The sequence below is a fragment of the Erpetoichthys calabaricus genome, chromosome 1 (assembly GCF_900747795.2).
Source record: "Erpetoichthys calabaricus chromosome 1, fErpCal1.3, whole genome shotgun sequence".
NCBI classification, from domain to species: domain Eukaryota; kingdom Metazoa; phylum Chordata; class Cladistia; order Polypteriformes; family Polypteridae; genus Erpetoichthys; species Erpetoichthys calabaricus.
The window spans coordinates 45111408-45130944 of record NC_041394.2 but is presented as its reverse complement, the minus strand read 5'-3'; the positions used below and the strand labels follow the sequence as shown (position 1 = coordinate 45130944).

The 19537-nt window shown below is 37.7% G+C and overlaps 1 protein-coding gene across 1 annotated transcript in view; it reads right to left on the bottom strand.

Moving 5' to 3' along the window:
* loxl2b (lysyl oxidase-like 2b) overlaps nt 1–1135 on the bottom strand; it is a 112731-nt gene extending 111596 nt beyond the window's left edge. The window contains exon 1 of the mRNA XM_028798872.2: nt 987–1135. The gene's annotated coding sequence lies outside the window, so the exon portion shown is untranslated. The remainder of the gene's footprint in view (nt 1–986) is intronic.
* Between the last annotated feature and the right edge of the window lie 18402 nt (nt 1136–19537).

Here is a 19537-nt window from a genome sequence, read left to right as displayed (position 1 = left end):
AAAAAAAAAGTCTTAAACCCAAAAGAAATAACAAACTTTCTCGTTTTTAAAATAATAAAGAAACAAAGTTAATCTGTGCATCCATTTTCTGAAGCCTGTCCATTTCATACATCATTCGATTTATCCATTTTCTGAATTCGTTTTTTATTAAGTAATCGCAAAATATTTAATAATATACAGAAATAATATAAATACTTGAATATTTAAAATGGCAACTTAATGTATTCAGCATTGACTTAATAATAAATCCATTACACTGATGTAAAGTGTAGCTGCCTAACAAACCGCATCAGATAGATAGATAGATAGATAGATAGATAGATAGATAGATAGATAGATAGATAGATAGATAGATAGATAGATAGATAGATAGATAGATTAAACTGTACAGTATCATGTTTTTAGGGGAAATATGCAAAGAAAGACACCTCGGTTCATAATCGATAAATGTAAAACGCCTATTTCAATAAACAAAAAAAAAAAATTACAGTCAGACAGTTTATTTGTCCGTACGATTCGCTGATGGGTGTTTTAATAACAAATGAAGGCATCCAAGTAAACAAATGGTAATTTGTTATGCCCCCAGGCAGTTTATGCTCATAAATGTATGACTCAGGTTAATTAAATCTGTTGCCTACAAACCATCACTGTCATCTTCCGATCTTTAAGAAACAAAGAGCAAACTTATAAAAAAGAGAGTTCACTGTTTTTCAGACCAAGCACTTAATTGCTACGGAACCTGAATTCACTTTAGCCAATTCATTTTAACTTAGGCGATGACTTCAAAAACTACGTTTGCATCCAAAACGAACTAATTTGAGGGGGAAAAAAAACTTGTACTCGACGCAACTATAATCAAATGCGGTTACTATAGTGTGTTGCACAATCGGGATAGGAACGTTACTTTACAAGGAGCATCTTAACTTAATGTCTTTAACCTCTTAATCGTGCAAGCGTGCAAAACCTTTAAAGCATGCTTCTCGTACCGTATAACTGGCAGTTCCGTAGTGTCAGTCTCAGCTTGTGAGCTTGCTGCTTTACTGGATCACAAGTCCAAGCTTTTCTTTAAAGGGACCCCCTCCATCGAGCACACATTCTCAACTTTTTTTTTCCTTTTTGTAATCCGCAAGCCTTTCAAACTTTCACCACCTCCCATTTTTGTCGATTCACAAACTCCACCCATCTGGACTCAACTCACTCTCCCTCTCCTCACTCTCTCTTTAGTGTGATGTCATTGTACTTTAGGGAGTAGGAGGGTTGGAAGAAACGGACGGGGGTGGGGTGGGGGCATTGAGGGATGTAGCTGGTTACCGTTGTGTAGGTGCTATATGAGAATCTGAGCATTGCTTATGACAAAAGGCAGAAACTTCATATTTGATATTACTGAAAAAAAATAATTTAAATGTGTGACATATAGATGCAGTGCTATGCGAATCTAAAAGTATTTCGCGATCCTACATATAAATCGTCCCTCTTCAAGAACGGATAAACATCTTAAGGTGACGAGTGACTGTAAGGAGTTATGCAATGGAATCCTGAAGGAATCTGGCTCTTTGTCGGAAGTGCTGAGAACACAGCAGAAATAAAGAAGTTGGTAATGACACAATTTGTAGTAGCAACAGTAAAAAATTTCAAGGATAACTAGGGAAGGAAGGTAGCCATTGCATATTAACTTGACAGGACAAAGACAGTACCCTGTTACATTATTTTTTTGTTGTGCTTCCAAATCTGGATAGTAAAATGTGTGCAACAGTCATGGTGTTACCTACTGTATACAGTACATATAAAATGGATGGAGAACACTGGTGGATGAGTGTCCTGGTCGTAATGGCTGGTGTCTCTTCTCCTTTTCCAGGAGGATATAATGGAAGAACTGGGGGGCGACTGTCTTTTGGGGCCATGTGATCCCTCAGTACACTGGGTTGCAGAATCCCTCTGGCATAGCTGCCATTTTGACACCCGCAATTCTGCATCTATATTCTTTCTATAAGCAAATCTAAAAGTCAAAGAAAAATGTACACTTGGAGAAGATAGACAAATAGCAAATTGACAAGGCCAGGATTCAAATTCAGTCTCCTCAGCATTACATGAGGCCTAAACAGTGTGTCATAGCACAGACAAGAATGTGTAAACTAACCACTGACAGTTAAAGGGACAATATTTGAAATGTATTTCTTGGTGATGTATATGGATACAAGTTCATCCATTCATTTTGTAACTATCTGAAGAAAGAAAGAAAGAAAGAAAGAAAGAAAGAAAGAAAGAAAGAAAGAAAGAAAGAAAGAAAGAAAGAAAGAAAGAAAGAAAGAAAGAATCACTATGATACAAGTGTATGCTTTTCTCGCTGTATAGAAAAAATATTAAAAAGTATAGAATAGTATTACAGAGGTGCTGAACGTAACAAACTAAAATAAGGAATTAGGCAATCAATCTCCAATATTACCAAAACAGTGTGCTATTTTAAATTGTAGATTAGCATGTACATATTAGCACCTCTCTCTGTAGGTAACTTGTTCCTCAGGTTACTACACTGAGAGTGCACCCTCTTTTCTGGTGCAGGAAATGACAGCTTTAACTATTTTATAGTGTTTATCATGTGTGAATGAAGCATGCAAACCTAAAACACCTCTCACAAAATGGAGTATTAATAAGATGACACAGGATAAAATTACTGTTTTGAAGAATACTCAATTAAGTTGAACAATTTGTATGGCAACAATGAGAAATCTTACAGATTCTACAAGGTGTAATAGTTTAGTGTGCAGTTTATTAAGTGGTTGTCAAATTCTCCCTTTCACATTCTTTGGGATTTCCATATGTCTGTTTTCTGAGTGATTTCTGGCAAAAATTAATTGTAGGCCAGGTTCATGCACTGGAGAGCATATCAACCTGACATTATGTCTTTGTATTATGAAAGAAAACAAAAGGGTCATGAGGAAAAAGGCAAAAACAAGAAGAGAAAATGTAAACATCACAGATGTTCCAGTATGGAACAAAACAAGAGTCCAAGAGCAGTACCCTATCTATAGTTCAATGTGGCATATGCTTTCTATAAACTCTGATGATAATAGTGGAAATTGTTAGTTTTTATTTTTCAATTCAGACTAGAAAAAATGATGACATCACACATTACATTGATTTTTTTCTGTATCACAGTTCGGATCCCAGACAATTCCCTCAATTTATATCATTCTCTTTGCAGTAATATTAAAATGAAAGACCATTTTTATCACTATTCATATATATGACTCAGTTTTATAAGAAAGATGTTCTGTTTCTTTTAACTTTGATAACATAAGCATCCTCTCTTTCAAAATAAATTCTCACTGTGAAAATATGTCTTTGCTAATATGGTGTAATGATTTTAATCCAAAAGACCTTATTATAAATGTAAAGTTCTAATGAATACAAATTTTGACTTTTTGTTTACTTTACTTAAGATCCAGGTACACGATTAAGTCAGTCAGTTAGTCATTGTCCAACCTGCTATATCCTAACACAGGGTCATGGGGGTCTGCCGGAGCCAATCCCAGCCAGCACAGGGCGCAAGGCATTAAAAAACCCCGGGCAGGGCGCACACACCAAGCACACACTAGGGACAATTTAGGATCACCAATCCACCTAACCTGCATGTCTTTGGACTGTGGGAGGAAACCGGAGCACCCGGAGGAAACTCACGCAGACACAGGGAGAACATGCAAACTCCACGCAGGGAGGACCCGGGAAGCGAACCCAGGTCTCCTTACTGCGAGGCAGCGGCACTACCACTGCGCCCTACACGTTTTCTAGAATATTTTTGGGAAAAACAATCTGTCATACTAACAATGAAAGGATCTGTAAAGAAAAGTTTAAACCTGACACAATTAAAAATGGTTGAACTATTACTACAATTAATAAAATGACTCAGAATGCTAAAATATGTGTTAATTGGTATAAGATCATGTCAGTCATTTAAAAAAAAACATACTGTAGCAGCCTGTAGACTTAAACACTTATCATTCATGTGGGGCAACACTTAGAGACAATGCAGATCAACCTGAATTCTTTAAAAGCCCCCTGACTGTTACATGGCTTTTAATCAAGTGTGGTGCAGGGGCTTTGCATCTCACATCATGGGTTATGTAGACAGGTTTCCTACAAAGGTTGAGAGATCCAGTGATTCCAGTGGCTTGTGTGAGGAGGACCTCCAGGTGGATGATAGGAGCAGAATGGTAGAGCCTAAGTATTAGCGGACAAGGAGGCAGAATCTGAAAGCCTTGATAATTTGCAAGCTTTTAAAAAGTATAGTAAAGAGGTGGCCACAAGTTAGTAGCAGTGCAGAGATGAAGAACAGTCCAGCAATTATCCTGAGCGAGTTTACAGAGAGGACAATGTGAAGTCAAGGATTATCTGGTGTTTAGCAGCATATTTTATTGTTTTTGCTGGCATTCTCCATGGCCCTTAACAGTGAAGAAGTTTTCATAGGTGCAGTAAGGTTTAGCAACCTGCCTGTTCTTTGTTGTGGTGTTAAAAAATAAATACACCTGGCTGTCTGAGGGCTCAAATGTGCACATCGTGCATGATGTCATGTGGTGTGCACTCATAAAAATAATAGTGTCAGAGTGGAACTTCAGAGCAATGCTATTGGGAAACCCTTTCTGGTTCTTAAAAGAAATAGCCACATGAAGGTTTCAGAAAGAACCTTTATTTATTTAGATCTGTAACATTCCAGTAACAAAAATGAATGGTTATTACTAGATTTGCAAAATACCAGTGAGTTCCTGATTTTTAAAGGACTCTTGCTGCACACTTAACACAGGCTAAGTTCAGGTATTCTTGATCTGCTCGCGTCCTGCTAGGCAGCTTACTAGACCTTAAACATTTCTGTTCTGTCCAAATATTAGGAACCTTATCAAAGCCTAAAGCAACAACTTCATATGCCAATGACCCTTAACAAATTTACTGTAAATGGTTATTTGTCAAGGAATAGTTCTATGAGGATTCAAACAACCCAGTAAAATGGCATTTTAGAACTATTACTTTAAACAGTGTGTGTGGCTGTCTCTTCTGTCCCTGTGCCTGTTATAATACATTCAAACTCAAGCTGACTAAATTAACAAACACTGTACATCATTTACAGATAGGGTGACCCGACAGTCCCACTTTTATGCCTTGTATCCCATTTATTAATAGAAATATAACAAAATTTCCCATTATTAACTGGCAACCAAAACGATGCTTTTTCAGCACCAAGAGAACTTGAAGGCCCTCCTGCTTTTTTATTTAATATAGGTTTACCAATGTGCACAATAGTCTAAGGGAGAGCGCACACTCCCTCTGAACCCTGCTTTTCAATTTATTACCCATACCAATTTCTAAGCCTGCTTAATCCTGAGCTGGGTTTCTGGGACCTATCCCAGCAAGGACAAGGCAGAAACAGTCCCCAGTACACACTCTTTCTCATGCACACACTTGCTAGGGCCAGTTAAACATTGTTAATCCACCTAACCAGCATGTCTTTGGATTATGGGAGAAAACCAAGAGGAAACCTACACAAACACAGGGAGAACATGTAAACTCCATACAGGGAGGACCCAGGACACAATATCCTGTTCTTCTTTCTGCACGGCAGCAGCACTACCACTGCACCACCATGCCACCCTTCTATTTAATACATGTCTAAAATATTTGTTGACCCATATGTAATCTCTTGATTATTAAGATATTTCATGTTTTGGTGCTATTAAAATCTGGTCAGCCTATTTACAGTTAGGATTTACTGGTAGTCCCTTGCTTTAAATATCCTAATGTACTACACATCTGTTATAAGAACTATATTGACACATCAATTCTCTTATTAGTAATTTTATTTCATGTTTAGTTTTCTATTTAGAAATCATTACTTAGTGCAAATTCCATTAACGCCAGTAACTAGAACGGGTGCCAGTGGCATCCAAGTGTTTGTCTATAATAAGCAAGAACTCTTAAAGGCAGTTTAACTTGTACCTTGATTAGATTAAACACCAGCTACGGATATTTGTGTACTTACCCCAATAGCAGATATGGTAAAGCTGCTTTGAGGCCAAATTTCCTTCTTTTCAATTCCTTTTGTAATTATTGGAGTGTTTGCTATCATTAGTTTTCCATCTCCGCAATGGGGATGACTATAGTTTCTTTCAGCTTCGATATTAAACCAAGTTTATTTAACTTTCTGAATTTCTTGTCGAGTTGAACGCTTTCAACAAGTGTCTGTGTTTCATATTTGTTACAATAGGCTGATTATAATATTTTGCATAAAAAAATTCAAACAAATCCAAACAACTAAAGAGAGTGTTTAAAAGTGCAGCGGGGAATCGCTGCACGAAGTACGCGAGCACTGGTACAAAAGGCGCGCAGGATATACGAGCGCGCCCACAATGACGTGTCCTGCGCCTGCGCTAAATCAAAAGCCGCGCTAACTTTAATCAAGATCTTCTCATTTCTATTGGGCGTCGATGTCAACGTAATCTTTGTCACCTGCATGATGGCACAGGCGGAAACACAGCAGTGACTGCAATGTAGAAGCGTTGTAGAATTCGCATTCAAATCAGTTTATTCTTGTAAACAGCTTTCCGACGATTACAAGCTCGAAAGTGCTTACACGCCTGTTCAAAAGAAAAATAAATAACCAAACATTTCCGAGCATAAAAAAATCAAAAAAATAACTATGCAGAAGTCAATTCCATCAGTAACATATAAACACATACTTGCTATCATATAATCCAGCTAACAAAAGATACAGCCAGTTTAAAGAGCAGTAAAGACAAACACATTCCAGCTAACAGCATTATCAGAGAAAATACACTTTGTTTTACAATGCTTTGTGACCCGTAAAATTCACAGTTCTGCTAACCTACAGTATAAGCTACTGCATTACTCTGTTCAGGGGCGGCACGGTGGCGCAGTGGGTAGCGCTGCTGCCTCGCAGTTGGGAGATCTGGGGACCTGGGTTCGATTCCCGGGTCCTCCCTGCGTGGAGTTTGCATGTTCTCCCCGTGTCTGCGTGGGTTTCCTCCGGGGGCTCCGGTTTCCTCCCACAGTCCAAAGACATGCAGGTTAGGTGGATTGGCGATTCTAAATTGGCCCGTGGGTGTGTTTGTGTGTGTCCTGCGGTGGGTTGGCACCCTGCCCAGGATTGGTTCCTGCCTTGTTGGCTGGGATTGGCTCCAGCAGACCCCCGTGACCCTGTGTTCGGATTCAGCGGGTTGGTAAATGGATGGATGGATTACTCTGTTCAGTGCTTCACATGCCTTCTGGGCATTAGAAGTTTTGATCTTTGTTCAGGATCCTTAAGGTTCTAAAAGGAGTAATTTATTCCATTGCATTTTTTCTTTGGGAGCTAATTGCCCGTTTTAAATAAGTTTTACATTAATAACAAAAATCTTATTCTTTACTTATTGACAACAGTTACTGTTTATGTGACTCAGTCACCAGGCAAGTCTTAATGTTGGTTTAATATGTACTATCTGATATTTCATCATAAGAATTTTGTTCACTTTTATTATTGTTATGTCTGATGGCTGATTTCATGTTGCTGTGTTTTTAATGTCATGTCTTGGGCTCTCTGTAAAAATGTCAGACAAACCAGAATTAATAAACTTGAATTGAAATGAATTAAAAGTGTTCCCCTAACCTTATCAATGGAAGCGATGCTCTGTGTTTCTTAAATTAATCTTTTACTTTTTTAATAAAAGGAAAAGAGCTGTTAGTGCCTAAAGCATAACTCTGAAGTTGACCAGAGATTGAATTAAAGCTCAGCAGGATAGCAATTTCTTTCACAATCTAATCAAAAATCAGGGGCCCATTCATGCCTGTAACTCCTTTTGGAAACAGCAGCATTTTTCCTCTTTTCTTTGTAAATACTACTGCAAATAACGGCAGTATGTGGCACAATGATAAGTGCTGCTGTCTCAGACCCTGGGATTTACATTGCATTCACTATCTATGTGGAGTTTATATACCCATACATGTTTTCTTGCAGTCTTCCAGTTACCCAAACATGAAATTAGATTAACTTGTATTTCTAAAGTGACATGAAATGAGTGCAAAAAGTGCCCTGTGATGGAATGGAATGGCTACGAACTCTGTGCATGATGATACTTGAATAGACTCTTAACTAACAGCAACACTGCACTGGACTAACTCAGTACACAAATTGCAAGGGTGGATGGGTAAATAACTCTTTGTCATAGTTTGTAGTAAGCACACAATGATTTTCTTGTTGTTTCCCTTTAAATATATTAAAGATTTTTAACCTTTATATTGTATACAAATTGATAAAGTTCAAAAACAATTAAAATACTGAAAATTAGCCACATATGTAGAACTTTCATGCATGCATACTGTAAGCATACTCCGCTTCAGACTTTACGGTACTGCCTGATATGCTTCACGCATGCATGATAATTAATGGCATATACACTCTATTCCTAGCCGGATTTGCACTCCATATACATTTAAAAAAACAAAATAAAAAAACTTCAGTCAACATTATTCCTCATGGCACAGTCCAATCTTTACTGTACATGCAGGTACATTACTTGCAGTATTTTCATTTGAAGGGTACATTAGTTGACAATAATGCTAATATTATAAAAACATTTGGTTGTTCTGCACAGATTCATTGTATGTTGTGTCTTCACTACTGGATTAAGCATGCAATGCTTTCCACTCAGGAGCGGACTGGGAATCAAAACCGGCCCAGGCATCCTTCAACGAGTGAGGTGACGATGTCTAATGTTAAATGAGTGCAAAAAGGATAACTTTTTCCTGTGTCTTAAGATAGATAGATAGATAGATAGATAGATAGATAGATAGATAGATAGATAGATAGATAGATAGATAGATAGATAGATAGATAGATAGATAGATAGATAGATAGATAGATAGATAGATAGATAGATAGATAAGGCTTTTCTTGTTGCACCCCAATCATATCTACTTAAACATCTAAGTATATCCATTGCTTTTTTACATTTGTCTATTATTTTATTTATATGACACCTCCAAGTCAATTTACTGTCCATATATAACACTGAAAATGTAACTACTGACACCTCTGATATATATTAAGGGTAGTAGTCTATTTTATAAGCAGTTGAATTTACATAACAGTGTCAATCAGTGCATACATTTACTTTGGTTGGTTCATTGATTTACACCCAAATGACTTACTTAAAATAAAAGTCTATGTTATTACATTCCAGTTCTTATTCCCTTTAGGTTGAGCCACCACCCTTGAAATTTCTGTGTATGTAAAAACTGTGCGTTCTGATTGTTTATAGGACATCTGCTGATTTCTTAGTCATCTCTTAGTCATTTCAGTACATTTTGTGTATTACATCAGTCTTTCTTCTGGTACATCCTTTGTTTACTTGACCATCTCAGCTGTTTTCCAAAAATAATTCTTTTATATTTCAATGTATACTGCAAATCAAAATACTTAGCTATTGTTACCTCTAAATTATTCTCTCACAGGAGGAAGAGGGAGCTGTTACTTTGCATCACATGTGAGCAGTGGACACAAAAGAGAAGAACACAAGTGAAACAGAAGAGCAGTGAGATGGAAAGTTAGGTTCTGCCACTGTGTAACTAACAGTCTTTTTAAGGCCTACTTTTCCATCCCCCTACTTTTTAATTTTTGGTTCATCACTTACCACCTGATAACTGCTTGTGTATAGCACAGGTTAAGAACTGCTGTTCTAGTATATAAATACACCGATAAAGGACTACTTTAATGTAAGATTTTAAGTTACCTGTTAATTTTTTTAAAACTATGTGAGGCAATTTAAAGATAATCTTTAAAACTGGAATAAATTTCTTAATGAACGTGAATGTCACCAGGACTACAATAATCCACAGTTTAAAAACCACTGGGATAAAATATATCAGTGCCTCTGGAATTTAAAGTATTTTCCTAATATCTCATCCATTTTTTTATAATATTATAAAACACTTGGTTGTTCTGCACAGATTCATTGTATGTTGTGTCTTCACTACTGGATTAAGCATGCAATGCTTTCCACTCAGGAGCAGACTGGGTTTCAAACGATGTCTAAAGTTAAATGAGTGCAAAAAGGATCACTCTTTCCTGTTTCTTAAGATAGATAGATAGATAGATAGATAGATAGATAGATAGATAGATAGATAGATAGATAGATAGATAGATAGATAGATAGATAGATAGATAGATAGATAGATAGATAGATAGATAGATAGATAGATAGATAGATAGATAGATAGAACCATGAATGCAGTTACAATAACTTATTGTTATACTGCTTCAATGTTTAAACGTATGCAAGTAGATCACTTCAGAAAGGTACAATTCTGCCCACAAAACAGCCAAGCAACATCTTATGTTGTTGATCTGGTGCCACCAAGTGTCCAGAAATAGACATGTATCTCTTTAATCCAGGTCCTGCTTGATTAGCTGATAAAATGTAATAGCATTTAATCCAGTGGATACTTACCTTAATCTTTATTTAATTGCTAGCACAGCAAAGTGTTTGTTTAGTAAAACGGGCACAATGGCACAACGTTGCGTTTGACTGTTTCAGTGAGGTCAAGCTTATAGGAACCTCTGTTCACAGGATATGCTAGCCCTTATGTCACTCTTTCTTTGTGCTTCTTGTTGTCTTTATTGATCGGACATTATAGCCCTCTTGTGGATTCCAGCCTACATTTAGCCTGGGCATGGACACTGGATGCCATACATTTTGCCATTTTAATTTATATAGAGATTAAGACATGAAAAAGAAATGTGAAAGCTCAGCACTGACAATTGCATGTCTTAGCAAAACCCATTTCATGCATCCTTTGATTTTAGAAAAAAATAGCATTAGCACATAGTGTTATATATTTCTATGTCTTATATTTAAGAAAGGTGGTCTTTTTTGAAATATTAATGAAATCTTCTGAAAATTATCAATTATTAGGACAACTTTATGTTGGTAGTATCAATCATCACAGTACTTCTGGGTTCATTACCAGAAAATTCCAAATCTTATCAAGAGAAAAGCATGGGAAAAATAATCTGAAGAATGTTTGAGGAAAGTATGCAGGCCAGAATAATAAACAATTTTGAGGTATATGATGCTATTTTGTGGTATTAAGGAAAAAATAATATAGTTGTTAGAAGGCCTTGGTTTGACCCCAACCAAAGAATATTGTTATTTTCCATAAGAAAATGATGGTAAAAGGTTTCAGAAACTGTATTTGAGTTCCATGTGAAATGCTGAAAAATGCATATGTTATGTATGAACTATTTTTGATAAAGCCAGGTTATCCAATAAAACTCAGTGCTTGCACAATACAAGCCACTATATATATATATATAAAACTTCCACAGTGACATATCAATGAGGAATCTGTATTGGATGCCCGAACCACCTCAATAGGCCCCACCTTGCAAAGAAAGCTCATTTCGGCTGCTTGTAACATGACCTCATTCTTTCGGTCATTACCCAAAGCTCATGACAATAGGTGAGGGTAGGGACACAGATCGATTGATAAACTGAGAGCTTCGCCTTCTGACTCAGCTCATTGTTCACCATTACAGATCGGTGTAGCAGCTGCATGTTCACCCTCCCATTTCCCTTCACTCGCAAACAAGACCCCAAGACTTAAAGTCCTCCACTTGAGGCAGTAACTCACCTCACACTTGGAGAAAACATATATATATATGCGGTGGGTTGGCACCCTGCCCAGGATTGTTTCCTGCCTTGTGCCCTGTGTTGGCTGGGATTGACTCCAGCAGACCCCCGTGACCCTGTGTTCGGATTCAGCGAGTTGGAAAATGGATGGATGGATGGATATATATATATACTGTATATATATATATAAAGCAGAGTCTATGTATGTTTGTTTTCCGCCATACAAATCTTTACCGGGCGTCCGATCGCCACCAAACTAGGCATGGGGCTGCTTTGTGACCAGGAGAAGGTCATAGGGTATGTTTGGTTGGGAAAAATGTCCTTGGTGAAGTACAGGACACCTTTTGAATGTTCGCAAAAAGTCCCCATACTTATCATTGACAAGATGGCCGCGTGAACGACCCAGTGCGCATGACTGGCTTTGCATATTTGTGGTGCTATTTGCTCGATTTCCGACTCAAAGCAAGATTTCAATCTTGGTCTTTCTGACTGACTGGTGCTATTTGTTCGCTTTCCGACGTATTGTAAATAACGTACATTCATCTCCCTCTGGTGCTTATTCCATGCGTAATACCATGTGACACATTATAATTGTCCTGCTTTTCGCTAATATACCCATGCCACCAAAAAAAGACATAGCATTAGAAAGTCCACTTCCGATGCCACAAAAAAGTCTATTTCAAGGCCATCTCAGACATTGCGCAAGATGTCAAGATGGTTTCATACCAAGAATTCCACTGATTCCGAATGATTTACCCTTTGATTTCAAACGTCTACAATTTTCTGTTCAAAAAAGTCTATTTCAAGGCTGTTTCAAATCTTGCGCAAGACGTCAACATGTTTTCATACAAAGAATTCCGCTGATTCAGAATGATTTACCCTTTGATTTCAAAAGCCTAGAATTTCCTATTCGTTTGGATTTTGCTATGTGAATTACTAAGGCTGAAGGGCAATCACTCCAAGTTAAAGGCATCAATTTGGAAAATCCATGCTTTTCACACAGACAACTCTACGTAACATGCTCTACAGTAGGCAATCCTCACAATTTGTTCATTTTCGGAACCCCACGACAACACAAAAAATATACTGTATCCAAAGCCTCTAAAATTATATTACCTATTACAATAATATGTCAATCAGAAAAATGTTTGTTCGATTTCTATGTTCTGTTTCTTTCATTTGGGAAGCAGTTTCCTGGTTGACATTAAAAGAGAGCCCGCTGTCTTACTTAATGAACTATGCTGCATAGTTTACTGTCAAATAATCCGAGGTTCGATCCCCGAGAGGGGGTGCAGAATTAGGGCAAAACACGTGTCGGGTACTCTTTGTATTATTGGACAGTAAACTATGCAGCTTCTTTCAACTGAAGAGAGCACCGTGGCGGATGTTTGCCAACTTGCAGACCAACCACAAGCGTTATCTGGCAGGTAACCACCCATACAATCAGATTGTGATTCAGACTACGAATGTCATGAATGTAATTACCCTGATCTACATGCTGTCAAATAAACGAACCACACGCCGCAGTGCAACGTAAAGAGGCTTTGCCTCTGACGCTGACGTCCGAGGTTCGAGAGGGGGTGCAGTGAGTGTGTATGCCTGATGAGCCCAGAATTAGGGCGAAACACGTGTCGCGTACTCTTTGCATTATTTGACAGTAAACAATGCAGCATATATATATATATATATATATATATATATATATATATATATATATATATATATATATAGTATATATAATATAGCATATGGAAAATATAGTTAATATATTATAATAATAATAATAATAATTCATTACATTTATATAGCGCTTTTCTCAGTACTCAAAGCGCTCTCCACACAGGGAGGAACCGGGAAGTGAACCCACAATCTTCCACAGTCTCCTTACTGCAAAGCATAGCCACCAAGAGGCACCACTGAGCCCCAAATCACATACCAACATAATTCCAGGTTCAAATAAGTGATGATGGAATAGCCGGCTGCTTGCTGGCTCGTGTTAATCGGCACATTTAGAAGACAAAAGAGAGCTGCGAATGGTTTTAAGGTGGGCCGGATCTACGAGTTTTTTCGTAGACTCTGGTAATTCTAGTGTTAAACACATTGCTGAAATCTCTGTGTAGTATAGAAGGGTATAGGTTTTCTGTATACAGTAATCCCTCGCTATATCGCGCTTTGACTTTCGCGGCTTCACTCTATCGCGGATTTTATATGTAAGCATATTTAAATATGTAGCGCAGATTTTTTGCTGGTTTGCAGATTTCTGCGGACAACGGGTCTTTTAATTTCTGGTACATGCTTCCTCAGTTGGTTTGCCCAGTTGATTTCATACAAGGGACGCTATTGGCAGATGGCTGAGAAGCTACCCAACTTACTTTTCTCTCTCTCTCTCTTGCGCTGACATTCTCTGATCCTGACGTAGGGGGATTGAGCAGGGGGGCTGTTCGCACACCTAGACGAGCGTCTAAAAATGCTGAAAGTTTATCTTCATGTTGCTCCCTTCTGTGCAGCTACTTCGTGAAGCGACATGCTGCACGGTGCTTCGCATACTTAAAAGCTTGAAGGGCACATATTGATTTTTGATTGTTTGTTTTTCTCTGTCTCTCTCTCTCTCTCTCTCTCTCTCTCTCTCTTGCTCTCTTTCTCTGCTCCTGACGGAGGGGGTGTGAGCTGCCGCCTTCAACAGCTTTGTGCTGCGGTGCTTCGCATATTTAAAAGCCAAACAGCCCTATTGATTTGTTTGCTTTTCTCTGTCTCTCTCTGACATTCTGTGCTCCTGATGCGCACTCCTTTGAAGAGGAAGATATGTTTGCATTCTTTTAATTGTGAGACGGAACTGTCATCTCTGTCTTGTCATGGAGCACAGTTTAAACTTTTGAAAAAGAGACAAATGTTTGTTTGCAGTGTTTGAATAAAGCTCCTGTCTCTCTACAACCTCCTGTGTTTCTGTGCAAATCTGTGACCCAAGCATGACAATATAAAAATAACCATTTAAACATATGGTTTCTACTTCGTGGATTTTCACCTTTCGCGGGGGGTTCTGGAACGCAACCCTCGCGATGGAGGAGGGATTACTGTAATTTAACATTTTATTTGCCTTTTCAAATTACTTCTAAATCCTTTTCAGGGGTTGTTTTCTGTATGATAGTGTTGCCTATGTTGTATTTATAATGTATGTTCCTTTTGCCCATGTGCATCACTTTACAATTTTCTACATTAAACTGCATTTCCCAGCTTTCAAATTCCTTTTGCTGCCTGTTTGTTTACTAATTATACAATAATCAATGTCATTAATATAAATCAGAAAAAGTAATGGTCCATGGACAGACCCTTAAGGAACTCTACTTATGACCTTGCTCCATGTTCAGCATTCTCCTCTTATCTGTACTTTTTGTCTCCTGCCATGTTAACCAACTAGAGATCCAGTTTCTTAGTTTACCTCTGATGCCTACAGCTTCTAGTTTTAGAATGAATCTTGAAAAGTGTCCAGGTAAATCATTCTGTATGTTTTTTTTTTTTTTTGTCAACTATTCCAGTTGCTTCTTTAAAAAAATCTAAAAGACTGGTTTGGCAGGACTTTTCCCTCATAAATCCATGTTGGCTGCTATTCAGCATACTATTTTTGTTTAGGTAATTTTCTAAATTATTTCTTACCAGTTTCCATAATTTTGCATGTCACAGAAATAAGACTAATTGGTCTATAATTTCTAGGATCCATTTTGCCTCCCTTCTTGAAGACTGAAGTCACATTTGCAACTTTCCAGTCCTCAGGCACTTCTCCTCTGTAAAGTGACTGCTGAAATATGACTAGTAAGGGTATTTAGATGATGTCTTTCATTTCTTTCAGTACAAATGATAAGATCCCATTGGGTCCAGGGGTTTTATTGGTCTTTGAGGACTTGAAGCATGTCTGACTCTCCTATTTGAAAATATATGAACTCAGAGTTTGTTTTTACTTCTGCATGAGGCATTCTATTTGTTTCTTCCTTTATCAATACTTGGTTGAAATATTTGTTTAATTCATTTGATAGTTCTTTCTCATTTTCAATTATTTCTTAATGCATATCCCTAAGGTTTCTTAAATTTTCTTTTATCATCTTTTATTGGAGCAGTACTGAAAAAATTGCTTGCTGTTTGTTTTGGCTTCTTTTGCAATTTTTATTTAGGTTTCTCTTTTGATGTTTTGAATGTTTTTTTTGATCTCTCGCTGTAGTTTCTGGTATACCCTATGTCAGAAATATCTAGCTTTTTAAATTTACTTACACAGTAATCTTTTCAGTTTTACTTTTTAAATAATGCTTCTGTTTATCAGTTTTAGCAGACTCCTTAATCTTTTTTTTTTTTGGAATAAACATATTTTCAGCCTGGATCAAAAGATCTTTGAAGTGATACCAACTGTCCTTTATAGTTGCTAAAATAGAGAAATTAAAGTGTCAAATGAATAAACAGAAAGCAAAACTCAGATTCCTGTATGGGCCTAACTTTAAGCTCCATTCTAGTATGCAGTGTGGATTTTCCACTTGCCTATTCTCCAAGCATCAAAGGTATATGTTAACTACCTTCTTGTTCAATTTTTGATTTAACACACATACTGATGGTAAATTCAATAGGCCCGATAACAAGAGGTAGGTTTTAAACTCGACCCTACATTTATTTTTGGGATAATCCATGGAATTTCCTTCAGAAGTTTGGAATGTGCCTTACTAGTCCAAAGTCCATTTCCCCAGAAATTGTTCCTCGAGATATAAATTAGGGCAGTCCTCTCCAGCATGTAGTAGGACACACCTGTTCCATGGATGAGCCCTCTCCTGTCACCCAAACATTTAAAAGAATTTTTCTGACTTTTTCTAGGCCATCACCTATGCATTTTCTCTCTCACATCAGTAATAATGGAGAAATTTCTTCTGGGGGAACCTTTTTAAAACAGAAGGACTATATATGGATATACTGTATATGCATACTTTTTGTGCCCTGCAGAGGGAGCCGTTAGGCTTCTTGTCTAGTCACTTTCAGTTATAATAAGTCATGTCATATTTCTACACAAGGAAAAGGGACTTGATTTCACTTTAATTGAAAGAATGAAGGAAGCAGAAGTGAGTAACCATGTTATTTGGGTTTGTCCATACATATTTGTTGTGCTGACAACTTAGCCACAGGTAAAGGAATGCTTCCAGAACACAAATATAGTTTGTAAGTTTTGGAAATGCAATACAGTACTAATATGCACATGACAAAGTAAAGAAAAGAAAGAAACAGACACTTCTGTACATATATTGTTATTGATAGAATTAAAAAAAATCCTATCATGCTTTAGACCTTAGAACGTGGGAGCAACAATCAACAAAGGCATAAACCTCTTGTTAACCTAAGAACAGAGCAGACCATTGACAGTTTTGCAGAACCTCCTAATTCATCTGCACTGTTTTGCAACAAATAGTAACAGAAAACAAACTGCCAGCTGGGAAGACAGAATTGGATGTGCAGCACCATTTGCAACAAATGGTAACAGGCAATAAAAGATAGACCAGGAAATGGCAAAAGGGAAAGTGTCAAAAGACAGTCACAAAATGTTGCCTGAGACTCAAGATGATCAAGCACCAAAGCCGAAACTGAAAAATCCAAAACCTTAATTTATGAAAACTGAGAAAGGTCAAAGTTCAAAATAATTCTGAGGAAAAGTTTTGGAATGATCACAATGCTAAGATACATGAGTAATAGAGTCACCATGTTATTTATTGGAAGTGTGAAGATGTCACACAAGATGTGGTGCAGGTCATGTACAGGGTGGTCCAGATCTAATGATGCAACTGTTCGACTGGCAACCGACTCCCTGCCATTTTGGAATGCAGGGCAGGTGCTGTCATCTATCGGCAACAAAAAAGAATTTTAAGTGAACTCTCTATGTGCAGGGTAGGTGCTGTGAATCCTCTGTGTAATATACTTAATAAGTTATAGCGTAATGAAAATTGCATAATTAGATCTGGACCACCCTATAATAAGCAATAACTCTAGCAAATCAAGAAGACAAAGAGATAACATGGGAGCACCAACAACAACGTTAACAGAGCATGGCAGTAAAGATAACAGTGGAATGTTTTAAAGTACACAAGATAATTACACAAAAATATGCTTAATAATAAATCAGTGCAAAAAGATAATTATGGTCAATTTTGGTCTCCAAGGAATTCATCGCTCTGCTAAGTCGGACTATATATCCTGAAGTAACTTGTCAGCGCCGTTACAATATGATAAAAGACTTTGTGTTCTTGTACTGTATATTGCACACCTAATGGCAAATGGAACACAGTGTGGGAGGTTACAGTCATAATGATGGAGGAGATACACAGGAGGTCAGAAAGGTTTCTAGCTAAGCAGATTTCTCCTGTACTTGGTTTGGTGAATGGAACAATGTATCTTAGATCACCAAAGGGATCCCCAAAATCTGGCTAGACTGGAGAGTTTTACCAATGAATGTACTGCACTATGATGTGTATCAGGAAAGGAGGGGGCGGTCTCTGGTATCTGCCCTTAATGGCATATTACTTTGTAAGGACAAAAGACCCTTAGCCACACCTCCAAAATGCTGTTGGTTTGTACCAAAGTAGTGATGCTTACAGGGTCACTGTGCCTATAAAGAGGCCTGTCTTATATATTCTACTGTACACAGGGTGGGTGGCTGCCTAGTCAGTTCTTAAGATCACTAAGTCTAGTTGTTTAGAGGGTGTAATGCTCCAAATAGTTATTGAGAGACAGTGATTCAAGCATGGGTTGTAATGTGCCCAATGATTGGCTATAAATGGCCATCTGCTGCTCAGAGGGAGAGGGACAGGGAGAGGCAAAGTGATGAGTTCATTTTGGGGGCTAGACGCTGAAAAGTAAATATGAGAGTGAAAGATTTGCTGATACCAATAAGAAAACACTGAAACTGCCCAATGGATGCAAGGGATACCTGGCAATAATTCTGTCCACATGTGGAAAGCAAGGGTTTCATGCTTTTTATGTGTTTCTCCTTCATGGTTATATTTTTCTAATGAATAAATAAAACCCCTATGTTTTTAGATGGTTATATGGTGATATTTTATTCTGTTTTCTGAAATGGTATCTCATCTATCAATATGCACTCAGGTACACTCTTCTAGGTCTAAATAACATGAATTCTTTGAACAATGATTTTAGTCAATACTGGCCCAACAACATCATGCAGTTACTGCAGATTTTTTGGCCATAATTTTATACAGTGAGCCAACTGTTAGATCACATCCCCAAGGTTTTTTCTTTTACTGTTTTGATCATTGCAAGGGTTATCAGTGTTAATTGAAGTCACCATCATGTTAATGGAACCAGCCCAAGATTATACATGCTTTGCAACATGGAGCATTTTCCTGCTGGAAAAATCCATTTAAATAGGGGTAGACTTAATCCAGACCACAGTCATAGGAGCTTATCCCAGCTAGCATAGCACACAAGGCAGGAACAAACCCTAGATTGGACAGCAGTCCATCACAGGAGAAACACAGACACACACACACCTCAAGTACACGCTCTTGACAATTTAGTATTGCCAATTCACCCAACCTACATGTTTTAGGACAGTGGGAGGAAACCCACAAAGACGCAGGGAGAACATGCAAACTCCTCATAGGGAGGACCTGTCATGCAAACCCTGGTCTTCTTACATGGTGATGCCACCAGGCTGCCCACAAAGATGAACATGGTCAACAAAAATGGTACAGGGTGGCGTGGTATTCAATCGAGCTTAACTCTTATTAAGAGGCCCAATGTGTGCTACAATAACATTCATCACACCATTACACTACCACGATCACCACCAGCCAGTAAAAAGGATGGATCCATATATTCACACTGTT